Consider the following 26704-nt stretch of genomic DNA (forward strand, 5'->3'; position numbering starts at 1 on the left):
CTATCTAGAAGCTCCACTGTCAAATTGTGCTGTATTTCCCCAATTCAGAAAATGATACACAAATAGACAGAAACATGCCCAAAACTCCCCTTATTGAGAGCTCCTCCTATTGCCAAATACCAATCACTAGAGAGTTTAAAAATAATGCTTTCTCCAGAAGAAGTGGGGGAGGATAGGGAAATAGGGACCTTCTGATGAGTGGTGATCTGTAAACTATACTTCATCAGAAATAGGGAATTTTAAAAGACCAATATATGAAATGTGTGGAATACACATAGAGTTTCTATAAGCAGATATCAGCTTTTAAGTCTTTGAGTTTATCTCAAAGCTGTTGTTTAACGGTGTTCCTTGATTTCCTTTGATGAGTCGGTTAGAGTTTCTATCAAGTAGCAAAAGGACTCCATCTTTGGGTGTTCTATCCAATTTGGGGGATCTACCCGATTAAGTGCCCACACAGACACCATCCCCCAAACTCCCACCATCCCTCCTAAGGGGAAATTGTGTCTATTCTAACTTAGGCAAGCAGAGGGGCGCCTGGGTGGCACAGCGGTTAAGCGTCTGCCTTCGGCTCAGGGTGTGATCCCGGCGTTGTGGGATCGAGCCCCACATCAGGCTCCTCCGCTAGGAGCCTGCTTCTTCCTCTCCCACTCCCTCTGCTTGTGTTCCCTCTCTCGCTGGCTGTCTCTATCTCTGTTGAATAAATAAATAAAATCTTAAAAAAAAAAAAAACTTAGACAAGCAGGGCATACACTTGGACCGCACTAAGGTTTTACCTTTTTCGGTTTCCTTTTTGGTTTGTTTCTTGGTTGTTGCCTGAAAACATGGCTTTACAAATGCTGCTGACGTAAAGTGCTCCCTGCCCGGCCCCGCTCCCAGGCGGGCTCAGGATACAGTCTCAGGGCTGGGCCTGGCTGCACTCCAGCTGCAGGGGCTCCGGCAGCATTAGCCAACCTGGGCCCCTTCTGATGGCTCCTGCATGCTGGATATGAAAGGAAACCAATCACAGATTGTTTAACCTTCCAAATTCCCCTCTTTTCCTTCTCTCCTCAAGTTCAGTTTAAATGAAATTACTCTGGCTGATGGACCCAAAAGGATAAGTAGATGGTTACCCCACCCTTCCTTCTTCTCCCGTATTAGTTATGCCCTCACCCAGCTTCTTTCTGGAGAAGATTCCTGCTGTCTGAAGGACACCCTCCTGAGCAGGGTTGCTAACAGGTTGAGAGGCTGAGAGTCCTTTTAGTGTGATGCCATTCAGCACATGCTCTTCCCCTTGCTCAGCTCTGATACGATGTCACAGCCCCCATCCAGGAGGCACCCTCTGGCCCATGGAGAAGGAGGGCTGACAGTTCCAACAGGGTAGGGCCTCTATGTCAGGGGATGAGCAGAGCCCAGGCAGGGGGAAGGAGGAGCTCCCACTGTCTACACAGCAGCTACCCGTCCAGTGCTTGCCGTGTTCAGGTGCCTCTCATACATGATTTCATTCCATCTGGGTTTAAGAGCCAGCGGCTGAGTGTGATCCCTGAAGAAAGTAGACCCATCACACCCAGCGCTCCTTCTCGACCAGCTCTTTTGACCAGTCCTTTCCCCCCTTAGTTCAGCTGAAACAAAGCTGGGATTTTTTTCCACCTGCAAATAATTTTACTGGAACTAAGGAGGAAGCTAAGAGGGACAATTACAAACAGACAGAAGCGGACGAGTTTACAGGCACAGATTTCTTATCTGACAGAGCTGCCTGGGAAACCAGCTCCCTTTCCCCTACCCGCACCCTTCATTAAAAGAGGCCTTCATCCTTTGTGTACCGTGAGATAAACACATTTTCCAAGGGGATGGGCCTCTCTCTTCATCTTGTTCCACTGTATCCCTCAAGGTCCTGACACTACCTAAGAAGAACATGATCGACATTAATTCAATACATTCTTCAAAAAACCTCGCACTGCTATGAGCCCAAATTGGGAAACATACAACAAAATAACTGACTTGACATCATCAGACATACTGAGGTCATGAAAGGTAAGGAAAGCCAGAAGTGTCCGCAGATGAGACACCAAGAGATGGGACACCCGCGTGAAATGTGTGATTCCACACTGGAGCCTTGTGCTTTAAAAAAAAAGTGTAATTGCCAAAGATTGAATGGACCCAAGGATTAGACGGTAGGTAGTATTAGGCTATTGTTAATTTCCTGATTTCGATCATTGTGTTGTTGTTATGTGGGCAAATGCCTTTATTTATAGGAAAAACACACTCAAGTATTCACTGGTGACAGGGCAACTTACCCTCAAATGGTACAGGAAAAAAATGTTCTTTGTATGCTATTTGCAAAATTTCTCTAAGTTTGAGATTATTGAACAACTTTGTTTAAACTACTCTGTATCCAGCAATCCCATTTTTAGAAATCTGTTCCAAAGATATATTGTTGAAAACACAGAAAGAATGGGAAAGAAAGAAGAAAGAGTACATGATTATTACTAGTTTTGGCAATGAAGATAAAACAACTCAAATACCCATCATTAAAAAACGGAATAAGAAAGGAGTAAGGAGGTGTGCCTGCGTGGCCCAGTCGGTGGAGCCTTCGGCCTGGGTCATGATCTCAGGGTCTTGGGATCGAGCCTCATGTTGGGCTCCCTGCTCAGCGGAAGTCTGCTTCTCCCTCTCCCTCTGCCCCTCCTACCCACTCATGCTCTCTCTCTCTCGCTCTCTCGCTCACTCTCAAATAAATTTAAAAAAAATCTTAAAAAAAAAAAAAAGAAGAAATGTCTCTATATACTGCTATGGAGGGGTCCTTAAGCTATAATAATCAAAAAAAGCAGAGTTGAGAAAATTGTATATATATCTGAGACAAGGAAGTATATATCTGGGTGTGTGTATGTATGCATAACATTTAAAAAATAATAGAAGAATAAATCATAAAATTTTAAAAATAAATGATTGCCTACAAGATATAGGAGAAAACTGGGTGAAGGAAATAGGAAATAAAAGTTAGACTACTTTAAATATACTGTGTTTTATAGATTTGACTTTGGAACCATGTAAATATCTTATTAAATTACATTATTAAAAAAGTAATCCTGGAAAAGAAAATGAAACGAATGATCCTAAATGTGAAAACAGTGTGCATAACCTCACACCGGCAAGTCCAAGGGACTTTAAAACTTCAGTTAGACCCCAGGTCCCTTGGGGGGACGTACTTTACGGGCAGTGAGAACTACAAGAGCAAGAAGAAAACTGGCTTACGCTCTTTTCAGGAATCATATCATTGGTGTCAATGTTGGTAATTTTTCTGAGGGTGTGTGTGTGTGTGTGTGTGTGTGTGTGTGTTGTATGATAGAACAAATGCATAATTATGTGATTTTTGAAAACCAGGATTATCTTTGAAAACTAAGATTCTCAACTTTGGGAGAAAGGAGATGTATGATGGAAGATGTTAAGCAGAATCCCTGTGATCCTGATTTCAAATTGGAAGTATTAGTATGAACTCATGATATATTTATTTTAAGAAATGAATATATTTCCTGGCTCAGTCTACTAAAAAGGCCTAGAAGCAATGAGCGGCCAGTTAGAGCACCCTGAATTTCAGAGTGAGCTCCAGCAACACCCTTTCCCGCTAAAAGGCACACGGCTCTTTGAAGAAACAGTTGATTTCAAATCTAAAGCAGGAAATGCACAAGATAGGCCTGGAACTTCTTGTCTCACCAGAGAGAAAGCTATTGAAAACTACTAGGACTGCATGAAGGGACTAAAATTCAACTTTATGGATAGATCTATTGGGTATTATGCCAAATGAAATCAGTCAGACTGAGAAAGACAAATACCCTATGATTTCACTCCTATGTGGAATCTGAAAAAAAAAACAACAAGACAAATGAATAAACAAACAAAAGCAGAATCAGACCTGTAAATACAGAGAACAAACTGATGGTCACCAGAGAGGAAGGGGGTGGGGTTGGACAAAATGGGTGAAGGGAGTGGGAGGTACAGGCCTCCAGTTATGGGAGGAATAAGTCGCGGGAGTAAAAGGCACAGCATAGGGAATAGAGTCAGCGCTACTGGGATAGTGTTGTCTGGTGACAGATGTCAGCTACACTTGTGCCGAGCACAGCGTAACACATGGGGAAGTTGAATCACTATGTTGTACACTTGAAACGAATGCACCATTGTGTGTCAACTGTATTCAAATTAAAAAAGAAAAAAAAAGAAAAGAAAAAAAGCCACCTTCAAGGGGCTCCTAAGGCCCAAAAAAGAACAGTTTGAAAATCAGTAGCAGTAGTAGCCACAATAGCTAAAATGCATCAAATATGTTTAATTCATGAGTTCATGTTGATTCTAAAACATAATCAGTGGTCACACTTGAGGGAGGCTGGTGAATCATTTTCTTTCTTTTTAATCAGTGGAAAAAAAGGGGGGAAAAAAATCAAGCATTTATCTTGCCTTTCCTCCACTGATGATTGTACCAGCAGCAGGTGAGAAGTTTCTCTTCCCTTCATAGAAGTATTGCAGCGGATAAATGAAGAAGTCATGGCCTTTTGCAACTTCTAATGAACTAAGGGGTCGAGGTATGGATCGTCAGTAGATGCGAGTATCACAAAAAGAGAGAAGCCGGGTACTCTGTGCTTTCTGGTGGGAGAATACCACATCTGTAACGCAGTCCTACCAAAAAAGTAAAAATCAGAGCGGACGCTGATGAATCCTAAGATCCAAAGAAACATAAAATAAGGAACATAATCAACTAAAAAAAACTTCTTAAAAAACATGATGGCGTTCAACGGACGACTTATAATCTGAACACTGACGAGACAGCAGATGTAACTAAGGACTTGCTGCTATCTTTTTAGACGTGATAATGGAATTGCAGCTCTGTGATTTTTTGTCTTTGCTTTTTTCCCCTAAAGAGTCCTTCTCTTTCAGAGATTCCTACGGAGCCGTTTATAGAAGAAACCCTATGATGTCTGGAATTTGCTTCAAAATACTGCAGACGGGGTGGAGGAGGTGAGTGGGGCATATATGGAACACGATCGGCCATGAGTTTACAAATGTTGAGGCCGAGTGATGGGCGCCTCTTCTCACGCCTGAAATCTTGCGTATTCCATCTTTATACATGCTTGAATTCTCCATGATACAAGTTGGGAAATAACACCTACTATGTGCAGGGACTGGGCTGGACACGCCGCACCCACACTATGAATTGGCATTCCAGAAAAACACAGTCAGAGCTTTCCTTCCTGACTTGCACATGTGGGAAGGGAGAAGAATTTGGTGGCAACGCCCTTAACTCTCCCCTTACTTGATGAGATGAATATGCAGTTTCTTTTGCCAAGTTGGAAATTGAGAGCAGAATGCAGCCCTGTCTACATGGCTCCTCCTCGATCTCGGGGCCCAGCTGCACGGCATTCCCGTCCACCCAGAAACACATGCGGAGCTGCGCGAGATCAAAACAGGCCCACATGTGGGTTTTAACAAAGAACCACCAGACAAAAGCCCCACAGACGCATCTGACCTCTCCCTTGGCCCCTGGGCCTTCCATGGAAATGTGAACTTTCCTTTGACACTCGCCGGACACCCTTTGGCTGTTAACAACAGTCCTATAGAGAGTGGGCAGTGCCCTTTGGCTGCGTCAGGGACAGAGGGCCCAGTGCTCTAAATTGCTGACATTCACACCACAATCTTCTCTTATTTCTGGGTCCCACCCTATGTGCAGTTTAGCTCCAGGCCCTTGAGGGTCGAAACATAAATTCAGTGGGACAGTCCCCTGCCTGAAGCGGTGACCTTTATTGTACACGCCTGGGACATTTTCCCAAGAAGTCCAAGAGAAAATGGCCTCCTCAGAGAGACATGCGGTACCACAGAAACGCGCAGCCACAGAGTGGGCCTAGGCCCAGGCCTCCCCGGGCTTGCACTGGACTCGTGTTTCGCTGGCAGTGATGGAGCATTCCTGTGGGGCCCCGTATGGCATCCCTTCATTCAAGCACTCACTGAGCCCGGGCATTAGAAACCCGAGGAGACGTATGGAAGAAAAAGACGGTCTTTGCCCTGAACAGCTATCAGGCAACCTCATGTAGGTCAGGGTGCGATCAGACCATGACTGAGCCGTTCAGGGGAGGGAGAGACACTTTCCAGCTACATCGGTGATGTTGCAGGAGGTGAGGTGTGACGCAGACCCTACGAGGTGAATAAGATTTCCAATTTTAATAGTCAAGAGACTGGGGGAGATGGGACGCAAGGCGAACGGAGCAGAATTCACTGTGGAGGGACTGTCTTGAACAAAGTAATGCAAATAGGATTTTCTAAAATCCTCTGCAAGTATGAGTAGACACTGGTGGTGGGGGACCTCCATGCAAGGGTCCTGCCGACCCTCAGCAACCACCGTGGCCTGTTCTAGCTCCTGGTTGCCATTCACTGGTCTCTCAGAATGCTGGTGAGCTTCTCTGCCAAGACAGATAAAAGCACAGGGGTCACGGCAGTCCAATATTGCTCGCTAACAAGCAGCAGATGAAGCAATCCTGAGAGGGGAATTTGAGGACTGGGTCAAAATGACGGGCAGCGTAGCCCCGCTTACCTGCATGGAAGAGGCTGTTTGCTAACCTCCTGAATCCAGCTCTTCCCAGTCTCGTGTTGGATCGACTAGCTCACCAACTTCTTGGTGAACAATGGGAGATCCACATGGTTTGGTTTTCATGAACCTCGGCACTATTAACATGTTGAGCTCGGTATTTCTTTTTTTGTGGGGGCCTGTCCTGTGCCTTACAACATGTCTAGCAACCTCCCAGTCCTCTACCCACTAACCGTCAATAGCACTCGGTCTCCTAGTTGTAACAACCAAAATTGTCTCCAGATATTTCCAAATGTCCTTGGGGGAGGGGGAGTGGTTGTCCCCAGTTGAGAACAGTATACTACATAAACCAAAATCATACTAAAAGCTCACATTTAGTGGGTCTTTATTATGTGCAAGGCTATTAAGTATTACGTATGGTCATACATTCACCCATTTAATCCTCACAAGTTCCCAGTGAAGTCTACGTATAATGATTCGTCACTTCTGACGGATGGAGAAACTAGGGGTGAGAAGGGTATATCCACATACCCAAACTCACACTCCTCATGAACAGCCAATTCAGGATCTGACCCAAGCCCTCCAACAACGGCACCTTCCCACTTGTCACCAAGCTATGTTATCCAAATGCCCTAGAGTCCGCAGGACTCTCTCTTCCGGTTAGGGAAACCAAACCATTTGTTGGCACTGCCAAGACAGAAGCCCTTACTAGCAGCCCCAACTCAATTGGTGGGAATCAGACACCGTAGTCCCCCAGGATGGCACACACATTGCCCAGCATAGCTCTGAGAGCCCTCCCGCTGCCACGTGTCTTTACTCTGTGCCCTGCCACTTCCTGAGGACCAGGTGGCTTGCCTGTAGCCCACGCTGACAATCTCCTTTCTAAAACAGCTGTTGCCCCTGTTAACAATGCCCAATGATCGTACCCCTTGGCTGCTTCTTGGTAGAGCACTAGTCACCTCAACATAGAGGACGGGGAAATTTACCCAGACAGGGGTAACTTTTGCTTTCAAAGCGCAGGGCATGAAGGTTGGGTGCAGAGCTGCAATGGCCATTATGCCTGCCTCCCCAACATCTGTTCCTCCTCCCTTAGTAACCACACCGATTGGTATTCAGATATCCACACAACCCTCATGCAGCCTGAATTTTAGGCAATATGTCGGGGAATAGTGCAAAAGCCTTCATTGACAAATCTGAGTTCAGATCCTAGTTCCACCGAGTACAGGTTGTGCCACATTGCCCAAATTAATAACCTGTTCGAGCCTCAATCTCTTCATCTATGTAACAGTATAATGAAAAAACCCACCATGTGGAATTCTCATGCTGATTAGAGGTAACAGGTTCTGCAAAGTTGCTGGTACAAAATAAGTGCTTTTCGTGCCCTTATTCTTGTTGCCAGCCATTCATCCCTTCAGAGGGAGTGGGTTACTGGTGCCTTCTTAGTGTTATCGACAGTCAGCTGAGTGCAAATGGAATGCAGAGATGAACATCTGACGGTAGAGGAGGCTGAGGAAAGATGCCGAGCACAAGTGCCCAGGGCAGCCTGGACTCCAGGGCGGCGAGTGTCAAAACTTAGGGGGTCATCATTTTGTAACATGTACAAGTACTGAATCATTATGTTGTACACCTGAAACAAATATAATGTTATATGGCAATTATATCTCAATTTCAAAAACTTTAGAGGTGCTAAGAGGGTGCCCGCAAGTTTGCTGCTTTGGCATTTCTGAACACAGGGTGCCATGAGCATAATGTAGGTACCAAACCGCCCAAGACACACTCGGGGTGGGCAGGTTTTTAGTGTCCCTCGGGTCATATGGTGCATACTCCACTGACAGAACATCCTGGAACCCTGCTCCAGAATGCTTGGCACCCGCAGGCCCACAGTAGAATGATGCTTAGCTATCTGACTTGCCCAAATATTTCCTATTTCAATACTAGCTCATCAATTTGGCTCCCAGTGAATGAACTTTGGTGGGTTGGTTTTCAGTGGGTTGTGAGCCAAGACCAGTCCGAAACGGTCTCTGAATTGAATTGCTTTATGCCAATTTCTGAAATAGGGATTTGCTTACTTCCTACCAATCTGTATCCATCAGAAACCCAAATGATAAAACTGATTTCTGGGTATTTCCTTCTTAAAGACTACGGGAAACATTGTGCACAGTTGTCCAAATCGCACTGGTAACAATGTGTACCACTTAGTGGGCACCTGTTATATGGATCTGAATCTTATATTGCCCTTGCAAAGTTCTTATCCCCATCATGCATCTGAGGAAGAATAACATGCATTCTTCCTCAGATAACAGAAGCTCAGAGGTTAAGAGAGCTGCCCAAGGTCCTTTACCCAGTAAGTGTCTCAGCCAGGATTCAAAGCTAGGACTGTCTGACCTCTTTTCTATGATTCTAAGCTACTTTCCTCTCCTATTACTCCTTTGATGCGTGTGCGTGTGTGCGTGCGTGTGTGTGTGTTTGGGGGGCTTGTCCTCTGAGCCCAGAACAGCTGGAAGAATCTTCTTTTACTTCACATACTGCTTATGGAGTCAATTAGTGACTAAATGAGCAAAGAGTCTGGGAGCAGACATTCAGAAAGGAAAGCCACTAGAAGAAAGGAAGGAAGAAGGGCAAGAAAGGAAGGAGGGAGAGAGGAAGGAAAAGAGGGATGGAGGAAAGAAGGATGGAGGGAGGAAGGAAGGGAAGGAAGGAAGCTGCTTTCTCCTGCCTTGGTCATAGTGACTCAGAGGGATATTTCCAGCCAGCTTGTCAGTGCAGGGGGCGGAGACCACTCCGGCTGGCAGAGCTCATCACCATCACTCATAAAGCATATGTCCTCTGAAGAGGGGCGTTGACAGCACCATTCTCACCTCAGAGGAGGGGCACTTCCTGCTCACATGGAAGAGCACATGTGATATTTAACAAAGAATGCATTACAGACTTGATGAAGAAGCTGCATGCCCCCCAAGAAGAGTTACTCCAAAGGGCTGTGGGGAAAATGGGACCAAGCTGTGGTCTCAGAGGCTCACAGGAGGCTGCCAGAGAGGTCCCAGAGTCTCCAGTTCTCAACCACTCTCTGTGTACCCAAAGCTCTGCAGCACAAAGGCTCTATTTAGAAGTAGAGCAGTTTTACAATTGGCACATTTCTGTAAACACATAGATTTAATTCCAATTTTACAGCTCAGTTACTCCCTATAACACACAGTCCATAAAGCATTTACAATGTTGTTCGAAATCTATTACTATTTACATTCCCTTCCCTTCGTGCAGGTAGGATGGATCTAGGAACTTGGCCAGAGTCCCAGGGAAACAGCTAGGATTAAATAGAAACCACAAAATGTACAGCAATAACAAGCACCCCAAATGGGACATGCAAAGAACAGGGAACCCCAAACATAAGTCCCTCAGATGAAGAGGATCGGGGTCACATGGGGGCAAGCTCAGGGAGACAGGAGGACTTGGGAGGCTCCCTTAGGAGACTAGATGAATATTCAGCCCTACCTCACAGCCCACATTTTATGTGAACTTGTTCTTTCAGCACTCCACCAAAAACATCCGCTTTTGGGTTTTTTTTTGGGGGGGGGCTGTTTTTGTTTTTTTAAATAATCTCTACACCCAATGTGGGGCTCGACCCCAAGATCAAGAGTCACATGCTCTACTGGCTGAGCCAGACAGGCGCCCCCAAGAACACCCCCTTTTGGTACTCAGAGATGGATGTCAATGTCCATTGCCTCGTGTCATGCAAATTTCGCCAGCAGTATTCTGCACCCAACACTGCCCTAGGTCAGTGCCCCGGGTCCTGTTGACATGGTGACTATATCCATCACGGTTTCATAGCTCAGTCCCCTGGCCCCTTGGGGAGGGAGCCAGAGAGGTCCCTTGCTTGGCCCTAGAGTGCTTTTTTCCCCAAAGGTAGACTCAGGTTTGGTGAAACCTCAAACTCACATCATTTCTGTCCCTTTAAAATAAAAACAATGCAAAATTACAAATACAAAATCAGGTACAGGACCTTAAAAGAATCCCAAGTCCCCATGCTTCAACCTACCTTTTCAGTCAGTAGACCCTCTTCTGCCCCTCCCTGAGCTTTGACCACGCAAGATCTTTGATGGCTCCTGCCTAGTAGTAGGAAGCAAGGCTTGACCTCATTTCCCTAACACACAGAGATGCTTAATTGTTGATTTTCAAGCTCAGGGTAGAAATTAGGAAGATCAGAGTAAGAAGTAAAAAGAAGCCCAGCAAAGCTGAGGACTATTAATAGATTGAAGCACTGGGTTAATCAATTAAAAAGTAATCATTTTAAAACATCATTTTAGAAACTTATACAGAATGTTTACTGGTTTATTTTTTTTAAAGATTTTATTTATTTATTTGAGACAGAGCAAGCGAGAGAAAGCAAGGGAGAGCACAAGCAAGAGGAGGGTCAGAGGGAGAGGGATCAGCTGACTCCCCACTGAGCAGGGAGCCTGATCATGACCCAAGCTGAAGGCAGATGCTTAACTGACTGAGCCACCCAGGCACCACAACATTTACTGGCTTAAACTTTTGAGATATTGTTTACCAGCATACATTTTACATTTATACATTTTTGTTGTTACTGCTGTTATTCTTCAATTCCATAAATCCCGGGAGAAACTGACCCCCCATTGCCTTGGGACCCAACACCCCAGACACCGAGCTCTTCCTGAGCTATATACCAAACGACGTACCAAATTCTGCCTTTTGCCTTTATAGCTAGCTTGGCTGCCGACAGGGCAAGTCTAGGGCAGGAAGCACATCTCATCTCCTGCTTAGGTTTGATCCCTTGGTCCCTTGGCTATTGAAGCTGCTGTGATACAAACAGAAGAAGGAAATGTTTCAGGATCCATAGCGAATTAGACCAAGGAACCAAGTAGCCAGACTCAGCGAGGACAAAGAGCCCCCGCTATCATAAGGGTTGAAATCTATGCCTGCAAAAGTACGGTGGCACCTTAGACCAGAGCAAACCACGCAACAGGAGTCTCAGCCCAGGTCTGCGAACCGTCATTTGAACTCAGCATCCCCAGGTCGGGTGGTAGTACATCAGGCTGCGCTGGAAGGACCCCAACACAGCAGTAAGAACATGTCCTCTGGATGCCATGGCCCTTGTTACTGGAAACCCCAGGCCAGAAAGGGAAATGAAGCAGCTAGTTAGGGACAGAGTGTCATGTCAGGAAACCAAGTATGACTCCAGGAGGGGTAGAGGAAGGTTCCGGTGGGGGGGAGACTCCAGCAGGTAAGGGGAGGGCAGAAGGACCCAAAGGAAGGAAGGGACCAGGGACTGAGAGAGAGGGCCTGCCAGCTGCCCTTGGCTCCAGGTCCTGAGGAGTCAGTGTGTCTTCAGTGGCCAGAAACAGTTCTCCAAGGGCCAGCGCTGGGCTGCCATCTGGCTTCAAGCCAGCCAGGAGAGCAGAGGAGGCTGGAACCATCCTTCTGACTCCTGTTGTCAGGAAGGGAATGAAAGTATTCTAAGGAGATCCCTGTTCATATCAAATCTTTTCACTTTGGAAGCTTCTGGCTGGCATTTCCTGGTTGTGTCTGGGTCCTCTCACCAGATTGGAAAGTCCGTGGGAGAACATGCCTTATCTAAATAATAATAGGTCCCTCTGGTTGAGCTCTTACTGTGTGCTAGGTATCACTCCAGGTATTTTATGTTAAATTGTCTCACTTCATCCTCCCAATGCCTTTTTACACCTCAGGAGCTCGAGGCTCAACCAGACTTTATTTGCCTAGGAAAGCACAGCTAATTCAGTGGCGTAACTAGCACTCAAGTCCAGGATATCCGATTCTAAAACCATTTACCAAATGTTTGCCAAGTTCATTGAACTAGTTCCTACTGGATATGAAGATGGGAATACAGTCATCTCCTGACTTGTAATGATTAAAAATAATCCTAGGGGTGCCTGAGTGGCACAGCGGTTAAGCGTCTGCCTTCAGCTCAGGGCGTGATCCCGGCGTTATGGGATCGAGCCCCACATCGGGCTCCTCTGCTGTGAGCCTGCTTCTTCCTCTCCCACTCCCCCTGCTTGTGTTCCCTCTCTCGCTGGCTGTCTCTATCTCTGTCAAATAAATAAATAAAATCTTAAAAAAAAATAATCCTAAAGCAATTAATCCAAAATTCATCACCATTTGACCCCAGAATATACTTTTGTCCATATAGTTGAGCCATATGTTTGAACATGAGTATGTTTGCTATTCCAGGAATTTACAACTCTAAGCAAAATGATAAAGACACTCAATTAGGGAGCTCAAAATGATGTTTTCCAACTCTGATTTTCCTTCTAGAAGTTCTCCCTACACAGACATCAGTCCTGAGCCTGCTTCTCCTCTCCATCCTAATCCTCTCCATTTTTAAATTCCAGTCCCAAGTTCCCTTGAGCTCCCAGATTCACATATTCAACTGCTTCATTGATATCTCCACTTAGATGGCTAACGGGCATCTGAGACATCCTCCATAGCAGAACCCTGTGTCCCACCACCTTCCCCACCTGTTCTTCTCCTAGTCTTCACCATCTCAGGACACGACATCACCTTCCACCCAACCGCTCAGATCAAAAATTTAGAAGTCATCCCTGATTGCTCCTCCGCATCCCCACCCATTGCTGATTCTTGCTGGTTCCTCCTCCAACATCCCTCTTGGATCTCATCTAAGCTGTCATCAGCTTTGTGCGTTCACAGAGGAAGCCTCAGTCCTCTCACCTACAAAATGGGTAGCCCAGATAATTTACTTTCTTAATTTCTATTTTGGTTTTCAAACTGTTAAGAAAAATGTTAATGTTTTTCAGGGATAACCCTGCTCAGAAGAAGGGGATTGTCCTTCTTAGGTCTGTGATTCTGATAGAAAATTTAAGATGCCATACATTCCATTACCAAAATATTTCCAGGTCTATCCACCAATTCATTTGACAAAATTCATCTCTTGGGAAAATCATTTACCTATTTTAAGTGAGGGTTGGCTTTTTTTTTCATTTCTGATGCCAGCAGTTTAAAAAAATAATAAAACTTTGAGAAGATAATATAGGTATATCATCTTTACACAAAAACAAAAGTTAAAGGTTAAACTTACTCAAGAAGAATGTATTTTTTAATGACAAAGATGGTCTTAAAGTAAACTGGGCAATCACGAACTCCCTTAGCGGCATTAAATAAATTCCTCTTCTGTGAAGTATCAGGAACTGTTTATTTCTCTATGCCCTCAAAGGCAATCTGGATTTTCAGTTAGCCATCACAGAGGTAGACTGAAAGGGGAGCTGTAGTTGCTGGTAGATTAATTAGAATTTTTTTTCAGATATTTTTAACACACTCTTCAGTTATGCAACCAACCTTAAAAACTAGATCTTAAAATCTTGGAGTCTATACCACTTTGGGTCAGTTTATATAAGAGAGAGTGTGTGTGTGTGTGTGTGTGTGTGTGTGTGTGTGTGTGTGTATGTAATCTCGCCCAGGATTCCTTTGCCATCTGTGGCTGGTCTGTGTGAACTGACGGGCCCCAAGCAATAGTGCAGAAGTCGAGAGCACCACTCCAAGGCTGTGGTCTCTCCTATACGTTCTTGGGAAATACAATCCTGTGGTTTCCAATCTCATTTCTCTTAGAATACAGATACGAGGATATTTTACTCTGAAAAGAGCACATGCACTTTGGTTCACATTAAGATTACTTTGAGACATATAAAGGAAATAGAGCCATTTGGGACCAATATTCACTAAGTCTAAATCTCCATTATACCACATCAGACTTAATTAGTGCTTAATTCTAACTTAACTGTGACAGGCTTCCTTCTGTTTACATTTCCGAGATTAAACAAACCATCACCTCCTCAGCGATCCATCTTGAAGAAGAAACACAGCTGACTTGAAAGTTAGCTTTGTCCCTAGTCCCTCCTTCCTCACCTTCTTTTCCTTATGGACCAAACAAACAAACAAACAAACATAGTCTGCTCCCACCCAGCTGTTAGGGAAATACAAACTCCTACTGACAACTAAATGAAACCTATAAATATCTGCAGTCTATTTCATTCAAAATTTACAGGAGTGTACTGGGGTCACAGAGGACTGATAATTTCATTCTGCGTTTGTAACAAAGAGCACCTCCTGGTTGTTTCCCTGTCACTTACAGGAGTAGCTAGCAATTAATGATTTAAACTTTAAAAACAGCAGTATTGATTAATTCATCTGCCATCCCTTTCTATTAGACAGCTCTTGGCTAACTAAGGCTACCAACAAAAATACTATAGGAAAAGTAGATCTCTCACTGAGATCCCGGGCCCATGATGTGCTATGTTTATAAGACAGCATCTTCTTAGATTATGTGGTGTGTGATGGATTAGGGCTCCATTAATTTCCTGGATTACCAAGAGGCCTAATTCTCACCAAAGAGAGAATGTAATTTCTGATCTCAGTGTGCGCTCAGCATGAAGATAATTCCCTAAAAACAAAGAGCAGTTTGAAGCGACTCTGAATTGTGGTTAATAGAGCAGGAAGCAGCTGTGGGCAGACGCAGCTAGCAAAGAGAAAGAAGGTGGTCTGAAATTATAAGCACACATTAATTCCCTGTGGTCAGGTGGCTTTTTAAAGCTGTGACTTTGGGTTTATGTGACTCATGACCAAGTATGGAAGAAGGAGCTGACTAATCACACACTGAAGGTAGTGAAGACAGGGGTGACTTAGTTTCCTAACAATGCGTTCCAGCATCATGGGACTTTCACTTCTGTGCTCACAGACGGACAACGGCTCTTAGTTGGCAAAGTCACGCTCACGAGTACCAACTGCTTTAACGGTGCACCTCGACTAAATTTGGACCGTATTCCTTTCATCTCCCCTTGCCTGGAACAATGATTAGTTTGTCATTGATTTGAAGTGGTTTTTTTTTTTTTTTATTGGCTTATTAAGAGACATTATCCTGGGGCGCCTGGGTGGCACAGCAGTTAAGCGTCTGCCTTCGGCTCAGGGCGTGATCCCGGCGTTGTGGGATCGAGTCCCACATCAGGCTCCTCTGCTATGAGCCTGCTCCTTCCTCTCCCACTCCCCCTGCTTGTGTTCCCTCTCTCACTGGCTGTCTCTGTCTCTGTCAAATAAATAAATAAAATCTTAAAAAAAAAAAAGGGACATTATCCTGTATGCTAATGACTTGTGAAATTCTTGTACAGAAACTGTGTTAAATAAACAATTGGCAAAGCCAATCTCGTCGCTGAGCATGAATTTGCTCCCAAACAAAACAATCATACTGATAAAAAGAGACCAAATCCTAAGTATTTATTATTTTTTAATCGCTTGAGTGGTTCCCCTTTGATGCCTCTTATTTAAATGTCTTAAAGCGCTGAGAGGCGCTCATTGCCCCAGCAGAGGATGGTAACAGAAACATTTTGTTTTTTGTGGTTTGACAAAGGCTGTCCATCCGTACAGATGTTATGCAGAGGCTCATGTTATTAGAGCTTCTCTGAGGTTAGAGGGCTCAAATGAAAATCTACTTTTGGGAAAAAACACCATGGGGGTCCAGGTGTGAGTTCACAGGCAGGAAAATGGGAGTCAGGTGGGATCCTAGAATCCATCCAAGAGCCTAAGCTGTCCATGGCAGACGGTAGTGATCTGAAGGCCCAAACAGAAACCATCCCCTCCACTCCCATCTCCCACCCCCAGAGATGTTGAGCTTCTCGGGAACAACTAAACACGGACTATAAAGAATTCTAACTTTGGGAGCCTGAGCTGTGACCCCTTGGGCCAAGTATAACTCTAAGGAACATTGTTCTACTTCAAGCATCACTTCGACCCCACGCAGGAATTTATACTTTCTTGTTTGTTGCACATCCCAGCAAAGAGTTGCTTCATTTACCTTTCAAAGGGTTGGAGAGAGGACTGCGAATGCCTGGAACGGCCCCCACCTCCTGGGCCTTGGTGAGAGTGGTTTCTCTGGCACCCAGTAAACCATTCCTACTTGGAAGGTCCGGTTCATTTAGTGTGGTCATAAGCACAGCCTCTTCTCTGTGCCGGCTTCCTTGGCACATTGTCGTTCCTGCCAGGGGATGTGAGTACTGTAGTCCACTCTACTTGTTTGTGCCCCATAGTATTTTAAACAAATGGTGCATACATTTAAGAAATCTAACTACCGAATCATATTGTTGCGATCCTAGAATCAGTAAGTCTTTGAAATCAATAGCAGCCTTGTGTGTGTTGGTCTGTGTTTTCCAGGAGACCCATGGCAGTTTCCAAATGTCACCACTTTCCTTTGCATTTTAATCTCCCACCCTGGAAAGTCCTGGGCTAGGTGCTGGGTGAGTGTTAACGTGAAGGGAAAGCTGGTAAATTTGATACAAGGGCCCTTCACTCCTTTCTTCCTCCTTCCCCTCCCAACACACGTAGAATGCGTGCACACGCATGCACACGCACACACACCACAAGGAGTGGAGAGCTTTGTGCTAAAGACAGAGGTATTCTTCCAGGTTTTTGTATGAAGCCCTGTTGCCTTCGTTTGGTGGGAACTCGAACTCACAGGACATCTTTGACTAACACAGTTAATAGCGGAGAGAAAAGCCACTGAAGTGAGATTTTGCACTTAGAGTAGTCAACCAAAGCGTAATCTTCCCTTTGCTTTTTAATAACTATTCCTCACTGAGGACTTGCTTAGTACGGTGCTTTGTACTCAGCATTACACTTAGTGCTGTTCATGCATTAAATGCACCCAGCCCCTAAACCCTGTGATGTACATAGTATTCCCATTTTATAGATGGAAAACCAAGGCAGGGGCTTAGGAAGCTTCCAAGTTCACAGAACCAGTAAGTAGTATGGCTGAAATTTAAACCCAGATCTCCGGTGCTCTTCCCAATTACATAATACTGCTCTCGGGCTGCATTCTTCAAGAAAATACGGCCTCATGGAAGAAGGACCGCATTCGGAGTAAGACAGTTTCTTCGCTCAAGTGCCCTCTCTGCCTTCCAATGTGAACTTGGGCAAGTAACTTGAGCCTTCTGATTTCACCTTTGCTTTTCTCGTCTATAAAGTTCCACCAGGATTATTGAGAGGTTCAAATAAGAGAATGTGTGGAAAACCATTTGCAATGAGGTGTGCTTTAGAGGACATGATTAGCGTGGAAGCCGCTGCCTGTGGTACTGGACGCATCTCACTTTCTCTTTGCTTGAATTGTAACAAAGGCAATGGGTATAGGCCTGTGTTAACATGGTTCTGGAGCCTTGCACTGGATTTCACATTAAAGGGAAGCATCCCAGAGGTTGTGAAGCGGAGGCCAAGCTGCGCCTGCTACGGAGTATAGTTTTCTCGTGTGCATCGTGCTGTCCAGAGCAACGCCTGCAAGGAAGGCACTGTACCTTCCCAGGAATGAAAAGAAATGAAAAGACTCGCAGTGTCTAACTTTATAGAGCGGTAATTCTTTCTGAACAGAGCTCACGCCGCACTGTTTGCTGTCTCTGAAGGGAGTGATGGTGTGCGCCAGAACGTCACAGCAACCAGAGATCTCGCTGCCACTGTAAGAATGCATCACGTAGAATCACGATCAACACGTGGTTTATGATTTGTGAGCTTTGCCCTTCCGCCAATAGGTTCTCACAACCTCCACTGCCGTCCTCCACAGAACTTAACCCCTATTTTATTAATAATTTTGAGTGAATATAGGCACAAAGTCTAGTATTCCAACTTCTAATGAAAAATATTTCCAGATTCAACTTTGGTTGGGCACCCCCATCATTCCTCCAACCTGTGATCTAGGAACTAGGGGCCGACACGGAGTCAAGCCTCCTGCCTCCCCTCGTTAGAGCCGGCAGCGCCTGTAGTAACCCCCTCCGCAAGGGGTCTGATGGAGAGTGCTAAACCAGGTCGTCATAGATAGAAGGAAACAAAGTTTGGGCAATGAGCCAAATAATTAAAGGTGAAAAATCCAACCTTTTCATTCATCAGGTACCGGCAGAGAATGCTTTTAGAATTCCCCTTGACTCTTTTCATTACATTGTTTTGTTTTGGAATATTTGTGTGAAGACCTTTAATGGAGGTAATAAAAGGGTTGGAGAGAGAAAGATATTCTGAATGTAAAATACAGAATATATCTGTATATATCTGAATATAGGCAGAAAGAACGATTTGAGATGAAATTTATGTTTGGGAAAATTGGAAGCCTATTTTTGGGATACATGCAATCAGAGGCATAAATACTACCAGACTATAATTGAAAACCCTTCATTTTTACTTTTTACGCGTGGCAAAGGGTTTTTTTTTCTTCTAAAACTTGAGCTTGAGTTCTCAGATGGGGTTTGGGACAGTAAGCCTCTGTATCTGTAGCTCAAGATGTCCCTGCAGCCTGGGCCAGACCTGGGTGACCCAGTAAGATTTGCTGTTCTAGGTGTCTCCACCGTGAACTCTGACCCCCATCAGCTGTCCTGATATTTTCAGCAACTTGTTACAAGGAAACCCATGAGAGTGGATAAATAGATCCACTCAACCAGTCCTAGCAACATATGTACTATTGACCCAATCTTATCTTTATTATAGAAAGTGCCTTTCAGGATACCACTCGGACCTGCCTACCTTGAGAAGTGAAAATAAATAAGTTGTATCCAGTACAGAATCGTCATTTTGACTTATTGTTTAACCTACGGCTCTATGTTACATCATAGAAGGAAATCTTAACCTTTCAGAAGCCTTTGGCAACACAAGAGGTGAGGTGATGTTTTCGGGACAATGTAATCGTAGACAGGTTTGGATGCTTTGGGCAGCAAATACTGCAAACACCAACCCAAACTGACTTAAACAATAAGGACATTTGTTATTTCCCATAACAGAAACTCCAAGGGCAGGTGGGCTCCAGATGGGATGTGTCAGGGCTGTTTTCCAGGTCTCCCTGATGCTCTTCGTCTTGCCCAGCCCCTGGGTCAGTTTTGCCCTTGCCTGAGAGCAAGATGGCTGCCACTTTGCAAGACGACAACATCCACAGGAAGAAGAATCTGTCTCTTCTTACTTTTCTTTCTTGGGAACAAGATAGTTTTTCCCCAAATCCCTTCGGCAGAATTGGATCCCATGGCTGTTTCTAGGGCACTCCTGTGATTGGTTTAAACAGAATTTGCCTATGCAACCCATCCCCTGAATCACGCACGATGGGGAATGATGGGGAGAGACAGATAACTGAGCAAAGTCACATCAGGAAAGAGGGAAGGAGGAGGGACAGCTCTTGAGTAAGCAACCAACTGAGTCTGCTATAGAAACCTTGGCCTTCACTGAGTCTGAGCGCATTACCACATGCTTTTTCCTCTCAAGACAACATTACTCACAGTTTACTCTGCAGAGTTCCTATCAGATTTTTATGTGAAGCATCATTTTTCTCTGACCTCGTGCTGCAATCTTGTTTCTTTTTTTCTTAGCAGAGACCACAATGGAAATCCTACTATAAAAACACTTGAGTGCCATCAAAGGATCAGACCATATAAGGTGCTATGGACCTTTTTATTTTAAATAAGAAACAAAACTATTTATACTTTTACAAGGAGTCTGCCCTATTTTAGTAAATATTTGGCAAAGCTTCTTGATTAAAAGAGCAAACTGACCCTTGTCTGCAGGGTTGTTTTGCCATAACTGAAATCGTTCATTAATTTTCTGAAAATAGAAGCAGCAAGTGTGTGTCCCTTTGCACTGTGACTAAAGCAGCGCTTGGGATTTGTTTTAAGCTGCATTTACTCAGCATAATTGGTCAGGTGTTTTTTAAACCTTGGTCCTAATCAGACCCCATTCTGAGTCACAACCACCAAATGGTACTATTGGGAAATAGTCTCCTGTGGATAAAGCAAAGATGCATTATTCTGGCCCTGGAGAGTGTGGCGTGTTTGACAGTGCATTTCAAACTGGATTTCAGAGGGCCTGGATTTGCTAACAAACCCCAACTGTTTGGAGAAACAGCGATTCCCTAGGTTATTAAACAGCTCACATTCTGAGAGAAGCTTGTTGAGTACTATGTGTTCCTGATTCATTGGCAGCTAACTCAGTCTGTGGTGTGGGGTTTGTAGGAAATCCTCCAGACCCAACCACCTTCCCTTCTTTCAAGGTATCCTCTTGCCAGCTCAAATTTGGAAGGGTGTGATGCAGCTGCAAGGGGGAGTTTTAAGTCATTCTCAGACATTTTTGTAGGACGGCTGGATTGGAAATTATCCCAAGATGCCACACGGCAGATTGGGTGGAGGCTGGCCAGCAGGCTGGGTGCAGGATGGTGAGGTGACTTACCCAACGCTTCACTGCTAGGTCCCCGTGTCTGCGTCATCCTCTTGTTCCTTGCGGCTCCCCAGTCACTGCTGGGAAATCCAAAACCCAACTTTCAGGTGGGTAACTCAAACAAGGTCTGGAATACACTAGCTGCTTCTGGTACCCCCACCACTTCGCTAGCTGAGAAAGGAGAAAAATAAAAGTCCCACCTCATAAGTCTAGTGAGATTAACAACTCACTTAGAGCAGTGCTTGGCAGGAGGCGAGAGCTCAACAAAAGTATCCTGGGAACCATGATTCTTTCTTGATTGTTGCCAGGATACGTAGAGATACAGCACAAAGAACTCCAAACAGGTAGAAGGTAGAAATTTCTAGTTCCAGTTCTATGACCTTAGAGGAGTCCCTCACCTCAAATCCCCAGTTGCCTCTGCTTTCCTCAGATGAGGATTTTATGTATGTGACAGGGCTTACTAGCCATAAAACTCTGTAACAAATGGTCATGTGCGTGCAGATCACCTGGGGATCGTGTTAAAATGCAGTCCGTTTCTGTAGATTGGGCATGGAGCCTGAGATCCAGCATTTCTAACAAGCTCCCAGGTGACACAGGTGCTGCTGGCCCAGGGACCCCAACCCCCAACCCCCACCTCGCACCTTTCTAATTTGCTCTATAACGTAAGGGCAGCATTCTGGTTATCAAGCCCACAGCAAGCCTCCAAGGCCCCCAGATTGTCCCGCTGCAGCACCCAGAAGGCAGTGCAGAGAAGTGACACGTGGCTCCCCAAGATTCTGCAGGAAGCCCATCTCTCCTGGTATCTAGTTTCAAAGGCCCCTTACCTGTTTGTTAACTTTCACCTGCCGTCCCAGAGCAATCTCACACTTCGCTCAGTGTCCTCTTGCAGGTCCAGTGCTATGACGTCAGCATTCTCAAGCCCCTCCCTTAACAGCTGTTTACGATTCCCTGGCAATTAGCACCTTCAGGTTACAGCTGGGCCAGGGACCAGAGGTTGCTGTTGGGAGGGCAGGGGTGAACCACGGGATGGGTGGATGATAAATTCGGCTCTCACCCTGTGAGCCCAATTACGTTTAAGTTTCTGGCTACCTTACAAGCTTTGGTATGGATGGGGCACGAGAGAAAGCCAAGGCAACAACAAAATCTAGCACAAGAAGCCCAGAAAACTGTGAATAACAGGAAAGAGCCTTGAAAGTGAAGTATGTTTGGGTTTTGAGAATTGCAGAAATTTTAATAGGCCGACACAGCTGAGAGGCCTTAATTAAAAGTGGCCCAGTGATTAGGTGTCTGGAACTTTACTTTGGGTGCCTCTGGGGAGTCAGGAAGTTAGAGAGCTTGGCATTTGAGAATGATTTCTTTACCCAGGAGATGCGGCCCACAGATGCCCACAGGAAGTGTGATTTCAAGGTTTCCTATTGGCTGCCAGCTGCCCCCTTTCTTCAGACAGTCTAGTGGTGGCAAAGGGTATGAAAAGAGGACATTCGGGCAGAGAAATGAGAACTAAAGAACAAAGGAGACCACCAGGTACGTCCTGCTTTCTCTTTCAAGACTCAGCTCAGCGGACACCTGCCTGTGCCGGCCACTCAGGGCAATGCTGTACTGATTAATCGGTTCCCTGGGGCGGAGGCTGTGTCCTCTCACCCTCCCCAGGTCCCACCACAGGCCCGGGTCCAATCAACACATGGTCGGTTTACGTGTTTCTGGAATGAGAATGAAGGACAGAGAAGAGAAGGGGGGAGAAGGAAGAGGAAACCCAGGAGGAAAGAAAAGGGAGAGAGGGAGCAGAGTTTTGGGAATCCAGCCTTTCGCAGTTCCAAGAACACTTTCCAAAATCCTTCCAATCCACGTCCTATTAAATGGCTCTGCTTTCCAGCATAGCTTGGTTGCACGTGTGTAGTAAAACTAAATGGTGTCTGAGTCTGACCAAAACGTCACCCTCTCCGAGGCACTGAGCATGGCTACCTGAGCTTACCTGCAGGAGGGAGGAGCTGGCTGTCTCACTTCTGTCCTCGTGCTGATTGCCTTCGTGTCCCAGGCCGGGTGCAAGAGGAAGCAGGCAGGGCTCATGCCAGAGCAGACGTGGTCCCCCTCCCTCAGGCCAAGAGGGCCTGCTCTTCAGCCGGCCACCTCCACCGCAGGGAACGGAAGCCACAGGGCCAGGAGGCTAGCTGACGCAGCAGCTAGCTAAACCTGCAACAAGGAGACTGTGTTACTTCAGCCATGCTTCATTGGACAGCAAATATGTGAGCAGCTTTGTGAGGGGCCGGGACGTTGCCGCGTTTTCAGGTTCACAGCGGAGCTGCCCCACGAGAGTCATTTGCTCCCAGCCCGCAAGGTTTACAAAGGTGCCGACTGTGCAAGTGTTCCGACTCCCCCCACCCCCGGCCCCCAGCACCTCCAGGTGTGCTGCAAGGGTGTGCTGCAATGAGAAAAACTCGCTTAAGGCCACATTTCTAAAAACGCTGGGGATGCCTCTGGACCCTGCCTTCTTGCTGCAATGACACAAAACACTTGGCGTTAGGAGCTTCCCTGGCGCTCAGGCCGAGGCCTGCTGAGAGGGCGTTTCCATTCGCACTCACGGGTAGGACCAGAAAACGAAGTTTTAAATGTCACCATTTCAGCAGAAACCCAAGATGTGACTTTGGGTCCAAACTGTAACCTTTGGGCTGGCGTTTCTGCTCTTATAAAACTCAAATGTTGCTTGCAGTCTACTTCACGTCTCAGATTCCTGCGTGAGTCTATGCAGTGCTTTACAACACTTCTGGGGGCGCCTGGTGGTTCAGTCGGTTGAGCGTGGACTCTTGATTTCAGCTTAGGTCGTGATCTCAAGGTTGTGGGATCCAGCCCAAGTCCAGCTCCTTGTTCAGCCGGGAGTCTGCTGGAGATTCTCTCCCTCTCCCTCTGCCCCTCCCCCATTCTCTCTCGCTCCCTCTCTTAAAAAACAAAAAAACAAAAGACAACTCTGAACATGGACTCAGTGTGTGTGTGGTGAGGTTTAAGGTATCAGCACACTGAAGCCAAGTTTTCCAGAATTCACTGCCCCTTATACTTTCGGTCCTGGGTGAGAGTTGGCAGACAAAAATGAGGCAGCCATTTCCACGCTCCCAAGGTCTGTGCAGGCAGCAGGCACCGTGGCAGCTCACATATGTCGTCAGGCCTCTGTTGGCCTACTTTGTTGACATGGGGCTCCATCTCCCTCGGGTCCTGGGCCAGGTACATGTGCAGCTCTGACAAAGGGCACCAGCTGCTTCCGCAGGCCACCTGCATCCTCGAAGCTAGAGGCAGGGACATAATGTGGGCACTAGTTGTCCTCATGAGTTCCAGTTTGTCCCTCACCGCATATCCCGTTTTCAGTCCCTGCTGACCTACGGTGACTTCAGTCCCAATGCCACATGCAGAGGCAAGAGTCTTGGGAAGACTTCTCCACCAAGTCCCACGATTGCTTCAGTTCTAACCCACATTTAAAAAGATCTCATTCTATATCATGCATAGTTGGCTTTTCTGATTGAATCCCAGCTGATATAATGGATGCGGCCAGCTCAGGGGCACAAACTTACAAGGATAATGTGAATAGATGACAGCGAATCATCTCCAACCCTAATTTTAGTCATTAGTTGGTTGTCCTTTCTCAATAGGGACTTTCATCGGGAGTGTTGTTGACCAGTTAACCAAATTGGCTGCACCTAGTACATACGCTGCTTTAATTTCTTTTCCCCTTCTCCACAGTGGCTGTCCACAGTGGTTCCACTGCCCTGACTCCCCTCCCTAGAGTTTCCTACACCCCTGCAAAGTTTAGGGCCAGCTGAAGCAAACTCCCGCACCTCGAAACATCCTGGCATTTCCTCCCAGACTCCCTCTTTCACATCTCTTTCAGCAAGAATGATTTCCCTTCAACCTATGCTGACCCACTCCCTGGGCCAACGCCTTCCCCTCATTCCTGCTTGCTTCATCTTTCTCTCAGCTTCTCGCATCATTCTCTCCCTTTCCAGGGAATCCGTCCCTCTGCCTTCAAACCTACGCACCTCAGCTATTCCTTGTCAAAAGCACCTTTCTTTGACACTGCTGCTTCTTCAAGTTACTTTCATTATCTCTTTGCCTTCGATTAAACTTCACGAAAGGAAACCGTTGTCTCGATGTCCCCAATACCTTTTTCCTTATTTGGCCCTTTCAAAGCAGACTTTGATCCCCACTTTCCACCCCAATGGTAGACTTGGATGCACACAGGGCCCAGGACGCACTTCCAGATGTTTTGATGTAGTTTTAGGGGGTGTGGCTTAAGCCAGGGAGAGCACCTGCCTTCCCCACATTTGCAGATCCAATGCTCTAGAAGGAGGAAGGGAATAACTTTCTAAGCAAAAAGCAGCTTAGGGAAGCAGAGACAAAGATGGCCACGTTTGCCTTCCTAAAAATTTTAAAGCTTTCAGGTAAATTATTTTGCTGTTTAATGAGCAAATTTTACATCTTAATACCCAAAGTTGGTGGGAACAAGTTTCTCATTCATTGCTAATGACTGGATAACTATATATAATCTTCTTAAAAAACAATCTAGCAAACTATACCCAGACACATATAGATATACATACTATTTAATCCATTATTTCTACTTCTAAAAATATAAGCTTAAGTCCCTAAAATGTTCATTGTAGCAATATTTATAATAGTGAGAAATTAGAAATTCTCAAAAAGAGAATAATAAATGTATTATGCGTTTAGTGGTTGGGAATATTAATGTATGTATTAAAGGATAATTATGAAGGAAGATTATAGCATGGAAACAATGCCTATGATATAAGGATAAATGGGGGGAAGAAAGAACAGGTAGTTATAATGGAGTGGTAAAGACGTACAAATCAAGCCTGGTTTAAACGGATATATAGCTTTTCAAATGCCAATTTCACAATTTAATAATAAATTCTAACTATTAACTTGGAAATTTGGGCAAAGAAAATCATTCTTTAAAACAAACACTCTTCCGGCCCTCTGTAAATTTTTAGTTTTGCTTTATTTGACTTTTTCAAATACATTTAAAAACAAAGTTAGCGAGCTGGTTTTATCCTGATGATTATGTGCCCCCTAAACTTGAACCCTGTAAACACGGCTCAACATGATAACATAGTTCCCTTTAGCCTCATCCCTTTTTAGGGAAGCTGTTCTCATTTCTCCAGCTGTAAGATTTATGGGGGACATTTGACTTTGTGCGCTCTTTTCAGTTTCATCGGCAACATGATTTCTCCAGTGAATTATTTTTTTCTTGTGGCAAAAGGAAGAAATATTCAGCCTTGCTGTGAAATGTTGATTCTAGAAAGTGATCTCAAGGGATATTATTCTAAGCTTTTCCTGAATTCCCTGGGATACTAATTGATGGTAATTGTGTTTTGGGGTCCCCATCTGGCCCAGGGAAGGGGGCTTGGGGGAAAATAGAACAATTAAAACGAAGCTATGAAATGATCATTTGATGATAGAAATACATCTGGTAGTGAAACAAAACACCTAAGTGACAGGTTGGAAATATAAGGATGGTCTCTGAGTTTTTTAAAAAGTCAAGATAGAGTAGAGGCTCCTAGTATAATATGGACGGGACACCTCGGCCTTCTGAGAGGCACACATGAGGGTATTTCTCCCACCCGGATTTTTGCCACCTGTGGTCACTATTTGCCACCCTCTCCCATTAAGGCCTGAGCTGAATGTGAGTCCTCTCGTAAGCTCGGTCTTATTCCAGGTTAGCGTCTCATTTAGAGAAACTGAGGGTGTTGAGTGCTAAGAACAGGGCCCGGAGGGCGTCCCGGTGAAATACGGCGCCAGCTGTGCTGCTCAGGGCTTTATTCCCCTCCAGGGGATGCTGGATCTTGTTGGGACCTCACCTAGTTCTCCGCGGAAAATCAAGTGACCTCCACCTTTCCCCACGCCCATCTCTGCTTTCTGGAGAGGGTGTCTTACAGGCGCATCTCCGAGATAGGT

The 26704-nt window shown here is 45.4% G+C and overlaps 1 protein-coding gene across 2 annotated transcripts in view; it reads right to left on the minus strand.

The window, feature by feature from the left end:
• Window positions 1-23061, minus strand: part of LOC148109178 (uncharacterized) — a 150562-nt gene extending 127501 nt beyond the window's left edge. For both annotated transcript variants that reach the window (XR_015726307.1, XR_015726308.1), the window contains exons 1-2: window positions 22719-23061; window positions 20759-20826 (exon numbers count right to left, since the gene is read on the minus strand). The gene's annotated coding sequence lies outside the window, so the exon portion shown is untranslated. The remainder of the gene's footprint in view (window positions 1-20758; window positions 20827-22718) is intronic.
• Window positions 23062-26704: the final 3643 nt, after the last annotated feature.

This window comes from Ursus americanus, chromosome 12 (genome assembly GCF_024610735.1).
Source record: "Ursus americanus isolate L20-20 chromosome 12, mUrsAme1.1.p, whole genome shotgun sequence".
Taxonomy (NCBI): domain Eukaryota; kingdom Metazoa; phylum Chordata; class Mammalia; order Carnivora; family Ursidae; genus Ursus; species Ursus americanus.